This window comes from Ornithorhynchus anatinus, unplaced genomic scaffold (genome assembly GCF_004115215.2).
Source record: "Ornithorhynchus anatinus isolate Pmale09 unplaced genomic scaffold, mOrnAna1.pri.v4 scaffold_80_arrow_ctg1, whole genome shotgun sequence".
Taxonomy (NCBI): domain Eukaryota; kingdom Metazoa; phylum Chordata; class Mammalia; order Monotremata; family Ornithorhynchidae; genus Ornithorhynchus; species Ornithorhynchus anatinus.
The window spans coordinates 348,565-360,574 of record NW_024396936.1 but is presented as its reverse complement, the minus strand read 5'-3'; positions in this window follow the sequence as shown (position 1 = coordinate 360,574).

Genomic DNA, 12,010 nt, shown 5'->3' with positions numbered 1-12,010 from the left:
TGGCTTGGGTGCCATAACTGGAACTAGAAGGACTAGGTGCCATACCTGGAAGGCAAAGGCTGGGGGCCAAAAAAGGAACAAGAAAGGTTTGGGGCCAGGCCTGGAAGGCAAAGGCTGTTCGGCCAGGTCTGGAAAGAGAAAGGTGTGGGGCCAGATCTTGAAGGCAAAGGCTGTAGGGCCAGGCCTGAAACAAGTAGAGTTTGGGACCAGGCCTTGAAGGCAAACCTCGGGGATATAACTGGAACAAAGAAGGATTCAGGGATAGGCCTGGAAGCCAAAGGCTGGGGTGCCCAAACTGGAACGAGAAGGGTTCAGGGCCAGACCTGTAAGGCAAAGGTTGGTGGGACAGACCTGGAAGGCAAAGGCTGGGGGCCAAATTTAGAATGAGAAGCGTTCGGGGCCAGGCCTGGAAGGCAATGTCTGGAGGGCTAAAACTGTAACAAGATGGGTTCGGGACCAGGGCTGGAAGGCAAGGGCTGGGGAGCCCAAACTGGAACGAGAAGGGTTCAGGGCCAGGCCTGGGAGGGAAAAGCTGGGAGCCCAAAATGGAATGAGAAGAGCTCAAGGCCAGGCCTGGAAAGCAAAGGCTGGGGGGACAGGCTAGGAAGGCAAAGGGCCAAACCTGGAACGAGAAGGGTTCATGGCCAACCCAGGAAGGCAAAGGATGGGGGGCGAAAACTGGAACATGAAGGGTTCAGACCCAGGCCTGGAAGGCCAAAACTGGAATGATGAGGTTCGGGAACAGGTCTGAAAGGCAAAGGCTGAGGGGCTAAAGGTGGAATGAAGAAGGGATCGGGGCCAGACCTGGACAGAAAAGGCTGGGAGATCAAAATGGAACGAGAAGTGCTCGAGGCGAGGACTGGAAAGCAAAGGCTGGGGGGATAGGCCAGAAAGGAAAAGGTTTAGGGCCAAAACTGAAATGAGAAGGGTTCAGGGGCCAGCCCAGGAAGACAAAGGATAGGAGACCAAAACTGGAACAAGAAGGGTTCAGGGCCAGGCCTGGAAGGAAAAGTCTGAGGGGACAGGCCAGAAAGGCAGAGATTTGGGGGCCAAAACTGGAATGAGAAAGATTCGGGGCCAGCCCAGGAAGGCAAAGGATGGGGGTGGGGGCGAAAACTGGAATGAGAAGGGTTCAGGGCCAGACCTGTAAGGCAAAAGTTGGTGGGACAGAACTGGAAAGCACAAGCTGGGGGCCAAATTTGGAACAAGAAGGGTTTGGCATCAGGCCTGGCAGGCAAAGGCTGGGGGCCAAATTTGGAACGTGAAACATTCAGGACCAGGCCAGAAGGCAAAGGCTGGGGGGCCAGAAATGGAATGAGGAGGTCTCAGGGCCAGGTATTGAAAGCAAAGACTGTGGGTCCAAAACTGTAACGAGAAGGATTCCGGGCAGGCCTGCAAGGCAAAGGCTGGGGGGGTCGCACCTGGAAGACAATGGCTGGGGTCCGAAACTGGAATGAGATGGGGTCTGGGCCAGCCCTGTAAAGCAAAGGCTGGGGGACCAAAATGGAGCGAGAAGGGTGTGAGGCCAGGCTTGGAAATCAAAGGCTGGGGGAACAGGCCAGGAAGGCAAAGGTTTGGGGGCCAAAACTGGAAAGAGAAGGGTTTGGGGCCAAGCCTGGAAGGCAACAGCTGGGGGCCAGAACTGGAACGAGAAGCGTTCCAGGCCAGGCCTAGAATGTAAAGGCAGGATAAGCCACACCTGTAAGGCAAAGCCTGATGGGCCTAAACTGGAATGAGAAGCTTTTGGGGCCAAGACTGGAAGGCAAAGGCTGGGGTGCTAAAACTGGAACAAGAAGGGTTTGGCCAGGCCTCGGGAAACAAGGGCTGGGGTAACAGGTCACGGAGGCAAAGGCTGGAAGCCCAAAACTGGAAAGAAAAGAGTACTGGCCCAGGAAGGAATGCAAAGTCTGAGGTGCCAAAATTGGAACGAGAAGGGTTTGGGGCCAGGTCTGGAAGGCAAAGGATGGGGGGTCAAAACTGGAATGAGAAGGTTTCTGGGCAGGGCCAAGAAGGCAACTTCTGGGGGCCAAAACTGGATTGATAAGGGATTTGGGGCAGGCTGAGCAGACAAAGGCTGGGGTGTCAAAACTGGAACCAGAAGGGTTCGGACCAAGGCCTGGAAGGCAAAGCCTTGGGGGCCAAAACTGTAGTGAGAAGGATTCGGGGCCAGGTCTGGAAGGCAAAGGTTGGAGGGGGCAAAACCCTTCTCATTCTGGTTTTGCCCTCCATCCGTTGCCTTCCTGGGCTGACCCCAAACCCTTCTTGTTCTAGTTTTGGCCCCCAAACCTCTTCCTTCCTGGCCTGTCCCCCCAGCCTTTGCTTTCCAGGCCTGGCCTCGAGCCCTTCTCATTCCATTTTGGTCTCCCAGCCTTTGCCTTCCAGGCCTGGCCCCGATCTTTTCTCACTCCAGTTTTGGACCCCAGCCTTTGCCTTCCAGGCCTGGCCCTGAAGCATTCTCTTTCCAGTTTTGGCCCCAAAACCTTGGCCTTCCAAGTCCGGCCCTCCTGCTTTTGCCTTCCAGGCCTGGCCCCAAAACCTTTGCATTACAGTTTTCACCTCCCATCCTGTGCCTTCCTGGGTTGAGCTGAAAACTGGAACGAGTAAGGTTCGGGGCCAGGCCTGGAAGACAAAAGCTGGGGGCACAAAACTGGAATGAGAAGGGTTCGGGTCCAGGCCTGGAAGGCAAAAATTGGAGACCAAAATGGAACTAGAAGGGTTCGAGGCCAGTCTTGGAAGCAAAGGCTGGGGGGACAGGCAAGAAAGGCAAAAGTTGGGGTGAAAAAACTGGAACAGGAAGAGTTGAGGACAAGCCGAGGAAAGCAAAGGATGGGGGACAGAAACTGGAATGGGAAGTGTTCAGGGTCAGGCCTGGAGGGCAAAGGCTGTGGGGCCAGACCTATAAGGCAAAGACTGGTGGGCCTGAAGTGGAATGAGAAGCTTTTGGGGCCAGGTTTGGAAGTCAAAGACTGGGGGTATAGGCCAGGAAGGCAAAGGTTTGGGGGCCAAAGCTGGAACGAGAAGGGTTTGGGGCCAACCCAGGAAGGCAAAGGATGGGGGTTGAAAACTGTAATGAGAAGGTTTCGGGGCCAGACCTTGAAGGCAAAGGGTGGGGGGTCAAAAATGGAACGAGACAGTTTTGGGGCCAGGCCTGGAAGGTAAAGGCTGGAGGGTCAGACTTGGAAGGCAAAGTCTGGTGGGCCTAAACTGGAACGAGAAGGGGTCGGGGCTAGGCCTGAAAAGCAAAGGCTGGGGGGCCAGACCTAGAAGGCAAAGACTTGAGGGGGGCAAAACTGGAAAGAAAAGAGATCTGAGCCAAGCTAGGAAAGAAAAGGCTGGGCGGCCAAAACTGGAACCAGAAGAGTTTGGGACCAGGGCTGGACAGCAAAGGCTGGTGGTCCAAAACTGGAGCTAGAAGGATCTGGGGCTAGGCCTGAAAGGCAAAGGCTGGGGGACAAAACTGGAATGAGAAAGGTTTGGGCCAGTACTGGAAAGCAAAGGCTGGGGTGCCAAGCCTGGAAGGCAAAGGCTGGGGTGACAAAACTGGAACTATAACGGTTTGGGGCCTGGCCTGGAATGCAAAGGCAACGGGGCCGGACCTAGAAGGCAAAGGCTCAGGGGGCCAAAATCTGAAAGAAAAGGGATCTGGGCCAGGCTAGGAAGGCAAAGGCTGAAGTGCCACAACTGGAAAGAGAAGAATTCCGGGCCAGGCCTGGAAGCCAAAGGATGGGCAGGCAAAACTGGAACGAGAAGGGTTCGGGGCCAGACCTCGAAGGCAAAGACTGGGAGGCCAAAATGGAACGAGAAGCATTCGAGGCCAGACTTGGAGGCAAAGGCTGGTGGGACAGGCCAGGAAGGCAAAGGTAGGGGGTCCAAAACTGGAACGAGAAGGTTTTGGGGCTGGGTCTGGAGCAAAGGGTCGAGGGCCCAAACTGCAACCATGACCTCCTTCTTGCCAAATCCAATGGCTCCTACTCTATCCTAATCCTCCTTGACCTCTCAGCTGCTTTTGACACTGTTGACCCTCCCCTTCTCCTCCACACCTTATCTCACCTTGGCTTCACGGACTCAGTCCTCTCCTGGTTCTCCGCTTATCTCTCTGGCCGTTCATTTTCAGTCTCCTTTGCACGCTCCTCCTTCCCCTCCCATCCTCTAACTGTTGGGGTTCCTCAAGGATCATTTCTTCGCCCTCTTCTGTTCTCCATATACACTCACTCCCTTGGTGAACTCATTCGCTCCCACGGCTTCAACTCTCATCTCTATGCAGATGACACACAAATCTACATCTCCTCCCCTGTTCTCTCCCCATCCCTTCAGGCTCGTATCTTCTCCTGCCTCCAGGACATCTCCACCTGGTTGTCTGCCCGCCACCTAAAACTCAACATGTCCAAAACTGAGCTCCTCATCTTCCCTCCCAAACCCTGTCCTCTTCCTGACTTCCCTATCACTGTGGATGGTACAACCATCCTTCCCGTCTCTCAGGCCCGCAACCTCGGTGTCATCTTTGACTCAGCTCTCTCGTTCACCCCACACATCCAATCTGTCACCAAAACCTGCCGGTCTCACCTTTATAAAATCACCAAGATCCACCCTTTCCTCTCCACCCAAATGGCTATTTTACTGGTACAGGGTCTCATAATATCCCGGCTGGATTAATGTGTCAGCCTTCTCTCTGGTCCTCCTGTCTCTCCCCACTCCAGTCTATTCTTCATTCCACTGCCCAGATTATCTTCCTGCAGAAACTCTCTGGGCATTTCACTCCCCTTCTTAAAAACCTCCAGTGGTTGCCTATCAACCTCCACACAAAGCACGAACTTCTCACTCTAGGCTTCAAGGCTCTCCATCACCTTGCCCCCTCCTACCTCTCCTCCCTTCTCTCTTCCTACTGCCCACCCTGCACGCTGCATTCCTCTGCCGCCCACCTCCTCACCATTCCCCGTTCTCGCCTATCCCACTGTTGACTCCTGGGCCATGTCCTCCAGCTGTCCTGGAATGTCCTCCCTCCTCACCTCCGCCAAACTAATTCTCTTCCCCTCTTCAAAGCCTTACTGTGAGCTCACCTCCTCCAAGAGGCCTTCCCAGACTGAGCTTCCCCTTTTCCCTCTGCTTTCTCTGCTGCCCCTCTACCCCCCTTCACCTCTCCTCAGCTAAGCCCCCTTTTCTCCCCTTTCCCTCTGCTCCTCCCCCTCTCCCTTCCCCTCCCCTCAGCGCTGTGCTCATCCAATCCTTTGTGTATAATTTTTATTACCCTATTATTTTGTTAATGATATGTACATCCCCTTGACTCTATTTATTGCTATTATTTTTGTCTGTCTGTCTCCCCCGATTAGACTGTAAGCCCGTCAGTGGACAGGGATTGTATCTATCAGTTACCGAATTGCACATTCAAAGCACTTAGTACAGTGCTTTGCACATAGTAAGTGCTCAATAAATACGAATGAATGAATGAATGAATGACTGAATGAATGAATGAAAAGAAAAGGGTTCAGGACCAACCCATGAAGGCAAAGGATGGGGCGAAAACTGGAAGGAGAAAGTTTCAGGGCCAAGCCTAGAAGGAAAATGCTGGGGGACCAGACCTGTAAGGGAAAGGCTGGTGGGCCTAAACTGGAACGAGAAGCGTTTGGGGCCAGGACTGGAAGGGAAAGGCTGGGGGGCCCAAACTGAAAGGATAAGAGTTCTGGGCCAGGCCTAGAAGGCAAACTCTGGAGGTCCAAACCTGGAATGAGAAGGGTTCAGGGCAAGGCTGGGAAGGCAAAGACTGGGGGACCAAAATGAAACAAGAAGGGTTCGGGTCCAGGTCTGGAAAGCAAAGGTTGTGGGGACAGGCCAGGAAGGCAAAGGTTGGGGGGATAAAACTGGAATGAGAAGCGTTCAGGACCAGCCAAATAAGACAAAGGATAAGGGGGCCAAAACTGGAATGGGAAGTGTTCGGGGCCGGGACTAGAAGGCAAAGACTGGGGAAGCCAGACCTGTAAGGCAAAGCTTGGTGGGCCTAAACTGGAATGAGAAGCTTTCGGGGCAGGACTGGAAGGCAAAGGCTGGGAGGCCAAAACTGGAACGAGAAGGGACAGGCTCTCCACCTTAAAACCATGGTGGTCATTTCGATCATCCTTTTTGACCAGTCATTGCTCGTGTTCTCAGGGGAGCTGAGAGGAGACGTCTGGTGCCCAAAGACTTGACTAGGTCAAGACTGACAACCCGCCAGCCACTCTGGGCACACACTACTCCGAGTCACCACAGTCACGGGGACCTTCATGGTGCAGCGTGGATCTCCTTTGCCTCTGATGCCTACCTTGTCTCTGGAGTCTCTAGCACCTCAATATACCTATAACAGAACTCTTCATCTTTTCACCCAAACTTTATACATAGCTGTTATTTATTTTTTATTAATTTATTATAATGTCTGCCTCCCCCCCAGCATTAAGTTCACTGTGCAAAAGCAAAGTTTGTCATGATTGTTCATTCAATCATTCATTCGATTGTATTTATTGTGTGCTTAATATGTGCAGCACATCGTACTAAGCCCTTGGAAAGTACAATTCGGCAATAAAGAGAGACAATCTCTGCCTACACTGGGCTTACAGTCTAGAAGCGTGTTATGCTGCACTGTCCCTAGTGCATTGTTCAGTGCATTGCACACAGTAAGCATTCAATAAAAATGATGGATTGGCCCAGAGATCAATGGTGAGTATTGTTTGCTGGGGCTCATGGGGTCACAAGTGGGTCACTGGGATCCTGGGTTCTTCATTGGGTACTTATGCTCCTGGGAGTCTAAGTGGGTTATTTTACCCTCTGGAGGCTCAAGTGATTTATTATGCCCCACTGTGGTTGAGGAGGGAGTGGGTATTTGGGGCTCTCAGGGGCCGAAGTGAGTTACTTGGGCCCCTGAGTCACCCAGGTGTGCTGCTATGCCACCTGTGGTGGTGTGGGGGGGAGGGATGGATTGTTGGAACTCTTAAGGGCTCAAATGGAGTATTGAGGCCACTGGGCATGAAGGTGGGGTATTGGGGCCCCCAAGGGCTCAAGTGAGTTACTGGGGTTATTTGGGCCCCCAGGAGGCTAAGTGCATTATCGGGGCCCCCAGGCCCTAAATGGCTTATTAGGCACCCAGATGGGTTATGGGGATCCTGGGAACCCAAGTGGGCAATTGGGAAACCTGTGGGACAAAATGGATTGTTAGGACCCTCAAGATGCCAAGTGGTTCTCCTCATCTTCCCTCCCAAGCCCGGTCCGCTCCCAGACTTCTCCATCACCGTGGATGGCACGACCATCCTTCCCGTCCCGCAGGCCCGCAATCTCGGTGTCATCCTTGACTCGTCCCTCTCGTTCACCCCACACATCCTATCCGTTACCAAGACCTGCCGGTTTCACCTCTACAATATCGCCAAGATCCGCCCTTTCCTCTCCACCCAAACGGCTACCTTACTATTACGGGCTCTCGTTATATCCCGGCTAGACTACTGTGTCAGCCTTCTCTCTGACCTCCCTTCCTCCTCTCTCGCCCCGCTCCGGTCTATTCTTCACTCCGCCGCCCGGCTCATCTTCCTGCAGAAACGATCTGGGCATGTCACTCCCCTTCTTAAACAACTCCAGTGGTTGCCTATCGACCTCCGCTCCAAACAAAAACTCCTCACTCTAGGCTTCGAGTCTCTCCATCACCTTGCCCCTTCCTACCTCTCCTCCCTTCTCTCTTTCTACCGCCCACCCCGCACGCTCCGCTCCTCGGCCGCCCACCTCCTCGCTGTCCCTCGGTCTCGCCTATCCCGCCGTCGACCCCTGGGTCACGTCCTCCCGCGGTCCTGGAACGCCCTCCCTCCTCACCTCCGCCAAACTGATTCTCTTTCCCTCTTCAAAACCTTACTTAAAAATCACCTCCTCCTAGAGGCGTTCCCAGACTGAGCTCCTCTTCCCCCTCTACTCCCTCTGCCATCCCCCCTTTACCTCTCCGCAGCTAAAGCCTCATTTTCCCCTTTTCCCTCTGCTCCTCCACCTCTCCCTTCCCATCCCCACAGCACTGTACTCGTCCGCTCAACTGTATATATTTTCGTTACCCTATTTATTTTGTTAATGAATTGTACTTCGCCTTGATTCTATTTATTTGCCATTGTTTTTACGAGATGTTCTTCCCCTTGACGCTGTTTAGTGCCATTGTTCTTGTCTGTCCGTCTCCCCCGATTAGACTGTAAGCCCGTCAAATGGCAGGGACTGTCTCTATCTGTTGCCGACTTGTTCATCCCAAGCGCTTAGTACAGTGCTCTGCACATAGTAAGCGCTCAATAAATACTATTGAATGAATGAATGAATGGTTCTTAGGACCCCCAAAAGCAAGCAGGTTAATTTTCCTCCCTGGAGGCCACCAGGGGGCGATAGAGAGGCGCAGCTACCCAAACCGACGCCTACTGCCCCGAGGCGGGGACAAAGTACAGCTTCACAGAACAAGTACAATTCTATCCTGCCACCAGGCAGCGATAGAGAGAGGCATCGCTTCAGAGCAGCTGCAGCTCAGTGCTTCTCCATGGCCTCGAGGATCATCTCTCTTACACTGTAGGGAGAGTCAATTCCCAGATTTTCCCCAATAGTGTGTGTGTGTGTGTGTGTGTGTGTGTGTGTGAATAATGGGGGATAGAAGAGTGATATGAGGTGGCTACCATTCATAGGAGAACAGGGACCTGGGCTTTGTGAAGGGAACCAACTCTGTCTGACTTGTCTGACAGTGCAGAGCACTGCACTGATGATGCAGAAGGGCGAAGGAGGGGGAATGGGAGAAGACCCAGACTCCTTAGTTTTAAAGACAGGTCAAGCCTCCCTGGAACCATAGTCCTAACTGCAGGTTCACTGCACAGCCTCAGTCCCCAGAAAAGGAACCCATCTGGGCTCAACACAGAAGCTTGCGGGATCCAATAACAGGAGGATGGGGAATCTATCAGTGTCCCTACCTTATTTCTTTTTGAGAAGCAGAGTTGTGCAGACTCCTGCCTGAGGTCAAGTCATCAGGAGTGTGGGCTGGGAGGACAGAAGGCAGGTATAAGAGTAGAAATTGAATTCTATCCAGCATGCAGTTCTGCACCTTCAATCAATCAGTCATATTGATGGAGTGCTTAATGTGTGCAGAGCACTGTGCTAAGCTCTTGGGAGAATTCAGTAGGACAGATACATTCCCTGCCCACGATAACAAGATCTAGTGGCAAGAGCACGAGTTTGGGAGTCAGAGGACGTGGGTTGTAATTCTGACTCCGCTACTTTGTCTGCTGTATGACCTTGGGCAAGTCACTTAACTTCTCTGTGCTCTGTGCTCTGTGCAAATAGGGATTAAGAACGTGAGCCCCACGTGGGTCAATCTGATTATCTCATGTCTCCCCCAGTTCTTAGAACAGTGCTTGGCACATAGTAAGTGCTTAACAAATACCGTAATAATGACTCAGTATTGTACTCTGCCAGCATGTCCTACCATGCTTTGCATACAGTAAATGCTCAATAATTGACAGTATGTTTTCACCACCTTCTCTCTTTAGTGCATAGAGCATGGTCCTGGGAATCAGAAGGTAATGGGTTCTAATCCTCTCTCCACCATTTGTCTGCTGTGTGGCCTTGGCTAAGTCACTTACTCCTCTGTACCTAGTTACCTAATCTTTATAATGGGGATTGAGACTGTGAGGTCCACGTGGCTCAAGGACTGTGTCCAACCCAAATTTTTTATATCTATCCCAACGCCTAGTACAGTGCTTGGCATATTTTAAATGCTAAAAAAAGCCACAATTATTATTTATTATAAGCATTATTACTATTAACTCCTCCCCTCTGTGCTTATAACCACTGCATTTCTGTTCAAAAAGTGTTTAGTTTACAGGTAGGCACATAAATGCTGCAGGGAAAATAGCAAATGTCCAAAGGTCACAAGATGCAAGGATGTACATGATGCAGAAGGGCCAAGGAGCGGGAATGGGGAAAGAGGGCTTAATTGGAGAAGGCCTCTTGGCAGAGGCCTCTTAATATAATAATGATGGCATTTGTTGAGCGCTTATTATGTGTCAAGCACTGTTTTAAGCACTGGGATAGATACAAGGTTATCAGGTTGTCCCACGTCGGTCTCAAGTCTTTATCCCCATTTTATAGCTGAGGTAACTGAGGCACAGAGAAGTTAAGTGACCTGCCCAAAGCCCCACTGCTAACAATTGGGAAAACTGGGATTAGAACCCATGACCTCTGCCTCCCAAGCCATGCTCTTTCTACTAAGCCATGTTGCTTCTCTTACGCTGTGGGCAGAGTCAACTCCCAGATTTTCCCCAGTATTGAGTGGGCTGCACTGCTACCCCAAAGAGACAAGTGTGTGTGTGTGTGTGTGTGTGTGTGTGTGTGTGTGTGTGTGTGTGAAAACTAAGGGGGCAGAAGAGTGATGGGGTAGTTGCCACGCATGGGAGAACAGGCACCTGGGCTCTGTGCAGGAAGCTAGTTTTGTCTGCCTGGGACTGAGAAGATCCAAGGCCCTTAATTCTATAGACAGGTCAAGTCTCCCGGAAACTCTACTCCTATCTGCAGGGTCACAGTGCACAGCCTCACTCTCCACAGACGAGACTTTTTTGAGGGTTCCTTTTCCCCACAAGTGAAGAAGCTTGTGGGGTCTAATGTCAGGAGGAAATAACTCTGTCTATCATTGTCTTTACCCTATTTCTCTCTGAAAGCAGAGTTGTGCAGACTCCTGCCTGAGAAGTATTCTACAGGGTTATGGGCTAGGAGTACAGAAGAGAGGTATTGTACCAGAAAACAAATTCTATACAGTGTGCATGCAGTTCTGCACCTTCTATCAACCAATTGGATTGATGGAGTGCCTCCTGTGCGCAGAGCCCTGTACTGAGGCCTTGGGACAGTAACAAGCTTACAGTCTAGTGGGGTCTGGAGTTCCTGGCATGACAAAATTAGGGATCTGGGGATAAAAGGTATCTTGGGGAAGTCTTAGGACATTGCAGCAGTCAGCTACTTCAACTGTCTGTCTATATCCTCTCTTAATATTAAGGTCAGTGTTTTAGGGGATGTGGAAACTAGTATTCGTTCCAAATTAGGTTGTTTAAAACGCCCAACCTGTCTCTTTCCTTCTCCGATTCAGTTGGTTTCTTCCTCCCAGCCCTGAGACTGAAATGTCTGGTAACAAACACAGTTCTCAGGTTTATCCATAGGGCAGAATGGGAGACCCAGGACCTTGGGATCAGTAATCATGCCATCTCTCCAGATCAGTTCCACAGCTCTAGAAGAGGATTACTGCAGAGGTTGGTGGTGAGTCATGAGTCCTTCTCTTTCTCCTCTCTCATCCCCCAGCAGTGCACAAGATGACCAGGCTTAGATTGTCCAACTATTACTCTCTTCACAGACACTGTTCAGTGTATCTCCCCGACATGCAGGACTGTCTCACTGAAGTGTGGGTTCATGGAGGTCAATTACCAGAATAGTCACACCACTGAGAAGGCCATGCTTCCCCTGTAAAAGGAAGGTCGTGAATGTGTGAGAGACTGTTAGGCGAGGTAAAGAATAATGAGGAGGGGGCTGCCACTAGCACAGAGGTCAGTTTTGGGAACAGGGGCTGGGGCTCTCTGCTGGGGACTGGTCCTGTCTGACTCGACTGTGGGTCTGAGAAGAGCAAGGGCCCTATTATAGCTGGCTGGGTTAAACCTCCATGTGCCCACAGTCCCCCAGAGAAGGATCCCTTCTGTGACTGACAGTGCCAGCTTCTGGGCATCTAGTTCAGGAGAAGGACCATATGTCACTCAATGTGTCCATCCAATTCCTCAATGAGAAATAGCATTTTGTAGGTTCCTAGCTGAGATCCAGTCAGCAGATGTGAGGACAAAGCCAGATATGTACTAGAAACTGAATTCAATATAATGTGTCGTTCTTGACCTCCAGTCTCTGGAGAACAAGCCCCTTTTGCGAATCTGAGGAGGGGATGGGCAAATGTTAGTAGGCCAGAGCGTGTCAGTCAAATTAGCAGCAGTTGTCTGGGTGTCTACCTAAACATGTT